The following is a 12017-nucleotide window of genomic DNA, read 5'->3' as shown; positions in this document are numbered from 1 at the left end:
ATGTCATTGGAATCACTGAAACTTGGTGGGACAATACACATGATTGGAATACAAGACTAAAAGGATACAACTTATTTGCAAGAAACAGACTTGATAAACGAGGAGGAGGTGTCGCATTGTATGTTAGAAACGCGTATATCTGCACAAAGATTGAAGCTTCAGAGACTGGGAGTTCTGTGGAAACTGTTTGGGTAAGAATACAAGGACAGAACAATGGAAAGGACACCATTGTAGGCATTTACTATAGGCCGCCAGTGCAAGCTGAAGATATGGATGAACTCTTTATACATCAAATGGCCAAGTTCTCCAAAAAATATGACATAGTTGTCAAGGGAGATTTCAACTATCCAGACATTTGTTGGGAATCTCTCTCAGGCAAAACTATCAGGTCAAGGAAATTCTTATCCTCTCTTGCTGACAACTTTATCTTCCAAAAGGTAGGGGAGAAAACAAGGGGAACTGCTACCTTGGATCTAATCCTTATAAACAGGGAGGAAATGGTTGAGGAGGTAAAAGTGGCTGGGACCCTAGGAGGTAGCGACCATGCTATTTTAGAATTTTGGATAACTAGAGGCGGAAGACCTGTGAAGACTCAGACGTCAAGGTTAGATTTCAGAAAGGCAGATTTTAAGGGATTCAGAAAGAGAATTGGAGGGATCCAATGGCTGGATATCCTTAAAGACAAAAAAGTCCAGGATGGATGGGAAATCTTGAAAAATGAAATTCTCAAAGCACAATTGTTAACAATTCCGAAAAGAGGGAAGAATAGGAAGCATTTAGGAAACCAGGATGGATGAACACAGAACTTAAGCACATGCTAAAAAGGAAGAAAAAAATGTTTATAAAATGGAAAGAAGGAGGCATTTCTAAAGAAGAATATAATGCTGTCTGCAGAACCTGCAGGGCACAAATCAGATTATTTAAAGCTGACAATGAATTGAGGCTTGCAAGATATGTCAAAAGCAATAATAAAGGATTTTGGGGATATGTCAAAAGTAAAAGAAAAGTCAAAGATGCTATAGGATTTTTACAGGATGAAAATGATGAAATGGTAAGACAGGATGTTGAGAAGGCCGAACTTTTAAATTCCTATTTTGCTTCTGTTTTCTCTCAGAAAGGAAATGTAGCATCAACTGTTCTTCACTGTCCTATTAAGGGAATAGAAGAATCCAGGATATCTATAAACAGAAAGATAGTGAGGAAGCACTTAGCTAACTAAATGAATTCAAGTCTCCAGGTCCAGATGAATTACACCCCAGAGTACTGAAGGAGATAGCAGAAGAAATTTTTGAACCCCTCTCCATAATCTTTGAAAATTCTTGGAGAACAGGAGAAGTCACAGAAGACTGGAGAAGAGCAAATGTTGTTCCTATCTTCAAAAAGGGGAAGAAGGTGGACCCAGGCAACTATAGGCCGGTGAGTCTGACTTCTATACCAGGAAAGATCTTTGAACAAATTATTAAACAACATGTATGTCAGTACCTGGATAAGAATGAAGTGATTAAACAGAGTCAGCATGGGTTTGTAACTAATAAGACATGTCAGACTAACTTAATTTCCTTCTATGATGGAATCACTGATTGGGTGGATCAAGGAAATGCTGTAGATATAGTATATCTTGACTTCAGCAAAGCATTTGACAAAGTATCTCACACAATCCTTATTGAAAAAATGACTAAGTATGGAATGGACAAGGCAACTGTTAGGTGGATTCATAACTGGCTTAGTGATCGGACCCAAAGAGTGGTCATAAATGGCTGCACATCCAGTTGGAATAATGTCTCAAGTGGGGTACCACAGGGCTCTGTCCTGGGCCCTGTATTGTTCAACATCTTTATCAATGATTTAGATGAAGGAATTGAGGGTAAACTGATTAAATTTGCTGATGACACAAAGCTAGGAGCGATAGCTAATACTAGAGAAGAGAGAGAGAGAGGATTCAAAAAGATATAAATAAACTGGAGAAGTGGGCAGCAACTAACAGAATGGTTTTTAACAGGGAAAAATGCAAAGTACTACATCTGGGCAATAAAAATGAAAAAAGCATATACAGAATGGGAGGAATAGGGCTAAGCAACAGCACATGTGAAAAAGACTTGGGTATACTAATAGATCACAGACTGAATATGAGTCAACAGTGTGATGCAGCAGCAAAAAAGGCAAATGCAATTCTAGGATGTATTAACAGAAGCATACAGTCTAGATCACGTGAAGTCATTATTTCCCTCTACTCCTCTTTGGTCAGACCTCATCTGGAATATTGTGTCCAGTTTTGGGCACCACATTTTAAAAAAGACATCAACAAACTGGAGCAAGTTCAGAAAAGAGCAACCAGAATGGTGACCGGTCTGCAAACCCTGTCTTATGAGGAAAGGTTGCAGGATTTGGGAATGTTTAGTTTGCAAAAGAGAAGGCTGAGAGGAGACTTAATAACTGTCTACAAATATCTAAAGGGCTGTCACATTGTAGAAGGATCAACTTTATTCTCATTTGCACAAGGAAAGACTAGAAGCAATGGGATGAAACTGAATGGGAGGAGACACAGATTAGATATTAGAAAAAACTTTTTGACAGTTAGAGTGATCAATGAGTGGAACAAGCTGCCACGAGAAGTGGTGAGTTCTCCTTCAATGGAAGTCTTCAAACAGAGGCTGGACAGACATCTGACTGGGATGATTTAGCGAATCCTGCTTTGAGCAGGGGGTTGGACCAGATGGCCCAGGAGGTCCCTTCCAACTCTATGATTCTATGATTCTATGTAACCTGAAAGATAAGAAAAAATAGTTAGATTATACTCACCGGGGGGGCGGTGTTGAGAGCAGAACAGAGTACTGCAGTGCGCAGGTGCCGAACTTCTCTGACCTTATATGGTGCCTGTAAAGCATGGTGCCTGGTGACATATAAGAAGGCTTTACAGGCACATACACTGTTAGCCAGATTGTCTATAAACAACTGTAAGGCTGTGTGCCCACGTAGCGATTTTTAAGCGTTTTTGCCGCGATTTTTGGTGCGAAAACGCTGCGAAAACGTTTAAAAATCGTGTACAGAACGCCCCCCATGCATTCCTATGGCATTCCGCACATGCTGTGCTAATGCTGCGCTTTTTTCCGCGGCGGAATCGCATCGCGGAAAAAATCGCAGCATGCTCATTCTTTTGTGCGGAATCGCAAAGAATTGCTGCGATTCCGCCCCCATAGGAATGCATGAGAATCGCTTACCTCCCGCATGTGGCTATGCCCACCATGCAGGAAGTTAAGCGTCTCATGTGCGGTTGGTACCCACGGTGTGGAGGAGAGGAGACTGTCCTCCAGGCCCTGGGTACCATACCCCTGTAAAAAAAAGAATAAAAACTAAAAAATCGGGGTATATTTACCTCCCGGCGTCACGCGCTGCATTCCCGGCCTCAGCGTTCCCAGTAATGCCTTGCAGCACGGTCCAGTGATGACGTAGTCTCACCTGACTCTAGCGGTCTCGCGAGATCGCTATAGCAACGTGACACTACGTCATCACAGGTCTCGCAAGGCATCGCTGGGAACGCAGAGGCCCAGGATGGCAGCGCGGGACATGGAAAGGTAAATGTACCCCGATTTTTTTATTTTTTTATCATTTTTAACATTCTATCTTTTACTATTGATGCCACATAGGCGGCCTCAATAGTAAAAACCTGGTCACACTTGTCAAACACTATGTTTGACATGTGTGACCAACCTGTCAATCACTTTGCAAGCGATGCTTCAAATCGCTTGGAAAGTGCTTGAATATCGCACGCGAAAATCGCGGTAAAATCGCGGTGAAATCGCGCGGAAAAAAACGCGCGATTTCTGGGAAGGAGTCCGGTTTTTAGTGTCCGGAATAAAACGCTACGTGGGCACATAGCCTAATAAGGAATTAGAAATAGATCTAACACGGATCACAAAGGAACCTAAATAGAAGATGATTCTTTCCATTAAGGAATAAGACACGGAATAGGTATAAAAATCCAATGAACCAATGGAAAACTAAATAGAGCAAGTTACTTCCAATACTGAATGAGAAAAACAAGGAAAGGGATCAGATAAATACGGTATTAAAGTAAATCAAAGCAGCAGCTATATCCAAAGAGAATCTGCTCCTTCTAATAATGTGTAAGGCTGGTTTCACATTTGCGCTTTTGTGCGCAGCGCATCGTGCGCACCCGTGCGCATGCGCACTGCGCACCTATGTTTAACATGACGTGCGCATGTTTTTGCGCACACTTGCGTTTTCGTGCGCATGCGTTTTTTTGTCTTTTGCGCCAGGTGCGCCAGACGCAACATGTTGGATTTTTTGGTGCGCCCTGTCTCGGCAAAAAAACGCATGCGCACGCTTGCGCACGGAATGCGCAAAAACAACACATTGAAGTCTATGGTAACGCATGCGTGCGCATGGTCTTGCGCACGGTTGCGTTTTTTTACGCATGCGTTTTTGAGTGAAACAAGTCTAGAATGTTCTCTAGACAATGGAAAAAACGTCACACTTAAAAACGCATGCGCATAAAAAACGCCAACGCATGCAAAAAACGCATGTAAAACGCAAACAACGCTGCGTTTTTTTTACACATCAGCGTGCGCATGACGTTAAAAAACGCGCGTTTGTTTTGCGTTTTTCTTTGCGTTTTTTATGCGCCCGATGCGCTGCGCAAAAAAACGCAAATGTGAAACTAGCCTAAGGTGTGAAAATATCACATTGGAAAAGCCCTTGATAGATTTCCAAGCAGTACTTGTAAGATCCTAATCCTTCATGTTACTGTGCTCCTGCCGCACCTCACTCCAATGCGTGTTTCACACGTGCTTCCTCAGGGAGTGACTTACCTCTACAAATCTTTAAAATTGAGAGTCCTCAGTGGTTGATGACTATTATTGGCTAAGTGTAGAGATGATAACAAATAGAAGCTCTGGAGGCTTCTCTAGTCTCTTCAACGGGCGCAGTGTAACACAAAATCTGGGGAGTCACATATTTACACACGTCAGGACACAGAATAGAGCAGTAATAAGATAAATGTTACAAACTACATTTTCTGGTCGATGACCAGAAAAAGAACCTTCATAGATTAGAACTCAATGCAAAGAGTTACGAAAAGAAAGCCAGAACCTGACAATATCGACAACAATTCTACACATGAAAACATCCAACTGCGTCATCATTATCTGAGAACTAGATGTGCTTTCTAGAGGACTCTTCAGTATGTTCTACTAAGGCCCTAGATAACATCGACCTCAGGGGTGACATGGAACATGGCCCTAGAGAACATCGACCTCAGGGGTGACATGGAACATCACTTCAGGAGAATAAGGAATGGTTTCATGACACAGAAGATTCATAGCCCACCCAAACTGATGGCAGCTAAGTAGATGTCAGACTGGACACCTCCAACCACCATCCTAGACTCAAACAGGAGACAACCATCAGTGCCCTGGAGTGGACACTGACCATGCTGGCTTCACAACTATAGACCAGACCTCATGCTGGCATGACAAAAATAGATCAGAAATCATGCTGCATGACAAAAATGCACCAAATCTCGTTGGGGGCATGACAGCCTCGAATGAGACCTCAAGGGGGCATCACAATCATGGACTAGTCCTCATAGAGACACCACAATCATGGACCAGACTTTCTGGAGGCAATACATCCATTGACCAGATTTTGTGGGGGCATCACATTCATGGACCAGACCCCATGGGAGCAGCACAACCCCGAACCAAACCTCGTGGAGGCATGAGGACCATGGATCAGAGCTTGTGGGGGAATCACAACCCCAGACTAGATCACATGGGGGGCATCACATCCATGGACGTCAACTCATGGGGGCATCACAACCCCACACACCGTCTATGAAAACCATCATTAAACCTGCAGACAAGAGAGATGCCATAATCATGATGAATACATCAGACCACATGAAGGAAGCAGACAACTGACACATGTTACTACACAAAACTGACGTCTGGCCCAGCACAGGACTACTAAAAGGCACTATAAAAGTTGGTTTCTTTTCTGCCCAAATCCATTAGAGCTGAATACTTGATTCCATAAAAACAGGGAGTTCTTTCCAAAATCCAAAAATCTGGAAATCCAGGAAGACCAATCATTTCATGTAAGGGCACCTCACTGAGCAAGTTTCTAGATGAATAGAGGGTGTTCTTAAACCCCTGGTAAAGAATCCACCCAGCTACATTCGGAGGACAGCTCACCTATCGAAAAAACTTCTGTACCAGAAGGAACCATCCTAGGCACCATGGTTGTGAAAGCTTTGTATTTTAATATCCCACTCCAGAATGGAGTAATGTCTGCAAAATCTTCATGAAAAACCCAGGAATTAATGTTGATTCTGTGGTAACAACATATATTTACAGGAGGCAGGTATGCTGATGGAGAAGTGACATGGCCCCACAATATGCAATTACCAATTACCTGTACCAGACCTCATGGGGGCTTCATAACTATGGACCAGATTTCGTGCTGGCTTCACAACCATAGATCAGACCTAGTGGAGGTATCACAACCCCGGAACAGACATCGAGGGGGTATCATAACCCTGGACCAGCCCACGTGCTGACTTCACAACTATAGACCAGACCTCATGCTGGCATAACTAATATGGACCAGACCTCAAAGGGACATCATAATCATGGATAAGACCTCATGGAGACACCACAATCATGGACCAAACCTTGTGGGGGCATTACATCCATTGAACAGACCTTGTGAGTTGCATCATATTCATGGACCAGACCTCATGGGAGCAGCACAACCCCAAACCAAACTTCATGGAGGCATCAGGACCATGGATGAGAGCTTGTGGGGGAATCACAACCTCAGACCAGGCCACGTGGGGGGCATCACATGGGAGCATTACAGCCCTGAACCAAATCTTGTGGAAGCATCACAACCATGGATCAGACCTCGTGGGAGAATCACAACCCCAGACCAGACCACGTGGGGGCATCACAACCATGGACCAGAACTAATGGGGGCATCACAACCCAGGACCAAACCTCATGGGGAAAATTACATCCATAGACCTTTCCCACTTCTTATCTATTATTATTATTATTATTATTATTATTATTATTATTTATATAGCACCATTGATTCCATGGTGCTGTACATGAGAAGGGGTTACATACAAATTACAGATATCACTTACAGTAAACAAACTAACAATGACAGACTGATACAGAGGGGAGAGAGGACCCTGCCCTTTCGGGCTTACATGCTACAGGATGGTGGGGAAGGAGACAGTAGGTTAGTGGGTTGCAGTAGTTCCGGTGTTGTTTGAGGTGATATCACCGGTAGTGGTGAGAGAGAAGGCGGTAGCGGGGATCATTGCAGGCTGTAGGCTTTCTTGAAGAGGTGGGTTTTTAGGTTCCGTCTGAAGGATCCAAATATGGTTGATAGTCGGACTTGTTGGGGCAAAGAATTCCAGAGGATGGGGGCTATTCGGGAGAAGTCTTGGAGGCGGTTGGGTGAGGAGCGAATAAGTGTGGAGGAGAGAAGGAGGTCTTGGGAGAACCGGAGATTACGTGAGGGAAGGTATCGGGAGATTAGTTCAGAGACATATGGGGGAGACAGGTTATAGATGGCCTTGTAGGTCAGTATTAGTAATTTGAACTGGATACGCTGAGGGAATGGGAGCCAGTGAAGAGATTTGCAGAGGGGAGAAGCAGAGGAGTTGCGAGGAGAGAGATGAATTAGTCGGGCGGCAGCGTTAAGGATGGACTGGAGAGGTGCGAGGGTGCAGGGAGACCACAGAAAATGATGTTGCAGTAATCGAGGCGGGAGATGATGAGGGCATGCACAAGCATTTTAGTTGATTGAGGGATGAGGAAAGGATGGATTCTGGAAATATTTTTGAGCTGGAGGCGACAGGAGATAGAAAGAGCTTGGATGTGCGGTTTGAAGGACAGGGCAGAGTCAAAGGTTACTCCGAGGCAGCAGACTTCCGGTACTGGGGAAAGTGTGATGTCATTAATTGTTATAGCTAGGTCGGGTAAGGAAGATCTGTGAGATGGAGGAAAGATGATGAGTTCAGATTTGTCCACATTAAGCTTGAGGAAGCGAGAGGAGAAGAAGGAGGATATGGCTGATAGACACTCTGGGATTCTGGACAGCAGAGAGGTGACCTCTGAGCCAGAGAGGTAGATCTGAGTGTCATCTATGAACTGCACCAATATTCCCTGGCACAACTTGCCTAATAATTCTGCTTCATGTCACTTGTCTTATTACTGCACTTTTCTGTCCTCCTGTGTATAAATATGGGACTTTTCAGATTTTGAGTGATACCTGCCGCCCGATGAGGAGACCGGAGAAGTATACAGAGCGACTAATTGTTACCATAAATATCAGAGCAGTTCATAGACCAGCAGTGAAGGTTTTATTGTCCTCTGATGGGGGCCTGGTAATGTGATGCCTCCACAAGGCATCCTAAGGCTCCTAAGACCTTGTGGGGGCAACACATTACCAAACCCCAATCAGAGGACAATAAAACCTTCACTGCTTATCTATGAACTGCTCTAATATTTATGGCCATAACTGTCTATCACTCCCCCATAATGATAATTCTACTTTGCGTCACTTGTCTTATCTATTGCGTTATTTCTGTGCTGCTTTGTGCATAAATATGTGACTCTTCAGATGTTGTATTAGTCTTTGCCTGATGAAGAGACCTGAGTAGTCTCGAAAGCTTGCAATGTGTTACCATCTCTTCAGTTAGCCATTAAATGTATCAAACACTGAGGACTCTCAATTTGTAATATCTTTCTATCTTTTAGCCCAACATGGTTCATAGACTGATTCTTCCTTTACAAACCTTGCACTGGTTTTCAGACCAGCCCCGACTCCAGTAGATAATGCAGCTAAGCTGGAGCCGCTGCACCCTCGGATAATGACTACATTGCCACTTTCAGAACTTCCCCTTTATTTTTGCCCCTTGCGCACAATTCTACAACCTTCTACTACACGAGTTTACAGCCCTGACATCTGTATGGAGATGAGGGCAGATGCAGAACTGAGGAAGCTTCACTCTTCATAACTCAAACCTCATTAAACGATGCCGCTTTAATAAACTGCAACATTTAATTTACTAAAGGGTCCAAACATGTAAGGAATCGAATAATTGACAACCCAACATCTGCTCGGAATTATTAGACCATTTTAACGGCCGCTCTCATCATCTCCTGTGACAGATGCTTCTATCCATAGATGATAGAGGATGCAGCCAGATATGGAAATATGGATCCGCTGCTTTACTGCTCCTCCGAACGTCCTGAGGAGACGAGCAAGATCCATCCACTACCTGCTCTTTTAGGATGGGAATGTTACATTATATTTTATTCCATATTAATTTTTCATTTTCACATTGTATGATTTTTACGTAATTAATTTGCATTTTATTACATGAAATAAGTATTTGATACAATAGAAAAACAGAACTTAATATTTGGTACAGAAACAGTTGTCTGCAATTACAGAGGTCAGACGTTTCCTGTGGTTCTTGACCAGGTTTGCACACACTGTGTCAGGGATATTGGCCCCCTCCTCCATACAGATCTTCTCCACATCATTCAGGTTTCAGGGCTGTCGCTGGGCAACATTGAGTTTCAGCTCCTCCAAAGATTTTCTATTGGGTTCAGGCCTGAAGACTGGCTAGGCCACTCCAGGACCTTGTAGTGCTTCTTATGGAGCCACTCATCTGTTACCCTGGCTGTGTGTTTCGGGTCATTGTCATACTGGAGGACCCAGCCATGATCCATTTTCAATGCTCTTACTGAGGGAAGGAGATTGATGGCCCAAATCTTGTGATACATGACCCCATCCATCCTCCCTTCAATACAGTGCAGTCATCCTGTCCTCTTTCCAGAAAAGCTCCCCCAAAGTATGATGTTTCCCCCACCATGCTTCATGGTTGGGATGGTGCTATTGGAGCTGTACTCATCCTTCTTCTTCCTCCAAACATGGCGAGCGGAGTTGATACCAAGAAGTCCCATTTTGGTCTCATCTGATCACATGACCTTCTCCCATGCCTCCTCTGGATCATCCAGATGGTTACTACTTACTAGTGAATTTCAAACAGGCCTGGACATGTGCTGGTTTGAGCAGGGGGACCTTGCATGCCCTGCAGGATTTTAATCCATGACGGCGTAGTGTGTTGCTCATGGTAATGTTTGGAGACTGTGGTCCCAGCACTCTATAAGTCATTGACCAGGTCCTTATGGGTAGTTCTGGGCTGATTCCTGACATTTCTCAGATTCATTCCTATCCCAAGAGTTGAGATCTTGCATAGATAGAAAAATTGATAATAGATAGATAAAGAGACAGATAATAGATAGATAGATAGATAGATAATAGATAGATACATAAATAGATATAATAGATAATAAATAGATAGATAATATTGTAGATATTCTAAATATGGTTTTTAGACAATTACAAGCATCAAAGTAAAGAAAAAAATAATTCCTGTGAGTGGACAACCACTTCTATCTCAATTACTGAAGAAATTTCAAATATTATCCCAATTACAATACAATACATTAACCATGGTGCCTAGAAACGGAAAAACTGACCAGTACATCCAAACCAGTGTGTACAGGTGCTAACACTTCTAAGAAGAAAATATAGCTGCGCTCTGGAATGTGAAGAGTAGTAAATAGCTTCACTTAACCACTTTACTTAAATAAATTCACTGCTCTTAACATTTCAGAGTGCAGATATGATTTTTCTTAGAATTGGTGCCTATAAAGTTCTATGCACAATAAAACACATTTTAATACACAGTACATAACCATTCCCTTAGTGAGGGAGAAGCGTATGACCGTTCCCGTCACACCCTTACTGTAGTGGAGTCTCAGAAAGTTGTAGAACTTTCGATATAACTTTGGTTATTCACATCAAGAAAATGTCTTTAAATGGTTATTTCCCCCAAAATGTGCCAATATCCATAGAATAGGGAAAACTGGAGGTCCGAACACAGACACCCCCCCCCCAGGGAACCTGTGATCGAGACTCTGGAATCCCAATAACAGGTCCCACTTCTTTCATTGATTATGAGACTAAGTTCATCTTTGGGATCAAGGACATTGAAAAAGGAAGAAAGAAAAACGGAGTTATTCAGGCTATAAAAATTCTGAATTTATTAGTGGACATAGACCATAAATAAGACAAAAAAATAAGAGTGCAAAGATCGACAAAACCAGGATCAAGGATGTGTCTGCTCCTTGCAGGTCAGCGGAGTGCAGCTCTGGATGTTACCGGTGCATAAGTCACGCCGAATCTCCAGCTATATACATGTATACTGCTGTGACGGGCACAGTTACTGACTCCAGCTCATCACCTGATCCAGCCCACATGTCACCTGCATGATCAGTGTCCACACTGATGGAAAATCCATAGATGTTCCCCTTGTCACACGGACCGACAAATATACGAGGATCCTGCCCACCTGTCACTAACAAATACTGACTGCTGTGCTGGGAACACAGAAATCTACAGATATAACCATACATTCTATATATAGTGAAATGGAGCACGCTGGTATAACCTGGGCGTCTCCTGTATATAATTATATTTGTACAGCTGGTATAACCTGGGCGTCTCCTGTATATAATTATATTTGTACAGCTGGTATAACCTGGGCGTCTCCTGTATATAATTATATTTGTACAGCTGGTATAACCTGGGTATCTCCTGTATATAATTATATATGTACAGCTGGTATAACCTGGGTATCTCCTGTATATAATTATATATATACCACTGGTATAACCTGGGCATCTCCTCTATATAATTATATATATATATATACCACCGGTATAACCTGGGCATCTCCTGTATATACTGGTAATATAAGGCTGGTATCGGGGTTATTGTACATCTTTATAATATAGATCCTCTCCTGAATTTTCAGACAGCGACTTTTCATTAAGCACAAAATATGTCTATGAGTGAGTATAGAAATGAAGCCGGAGAATAAGATTCTTGAGTAAGCTAATAGCGGC

At 42.9% G+C, this 12017-nt stretch overlaps 1 long non-coding RNA gene across 1 annotated transcript in view; it reads right to left on the bottom strand.

Annotated features, from left to right (window-relative positions):
* Nucleotides 1-2651: 2651 nt before the first annotated feature.
* Nucleotides 2652-12017, bottom strand: part of LOC141058827 (uncharacterized) — a 32146-nt gene continuing 22780 nt past the window's right edge. The window contains exon 3 of the long non-coding RNA XR_012222325.1: nucleotides 2652-2763. This is a non-coding gene — a long non-coding RNA (uncharacterized lncRNA). The remainder of the gene's footprint in view (nucleotides 2764-12017) is intronic.

Source organism: Dendrobates tinctorius, unplaced genomic scaffold, assembly GCF_039654945.1.
Source record: "Dendrobates tinctorius isolate UK_male_01 unplaced genomic scaffold, ASM3965494v1 ptg000215l, whole genome shotgun sequence".
NCBI classification, from domain to species: domain Eukaryota; kingdom Metazoa; phylum Chordata; class Amphibia; order Anura; family Dendrobatidae; genus Dendrobates; species Dendrobates tinctorius.
Note: the sequence above shows the minus strand (reverse complement) of the source record. Positions and strands in the feature narration are given on the sequence as shown.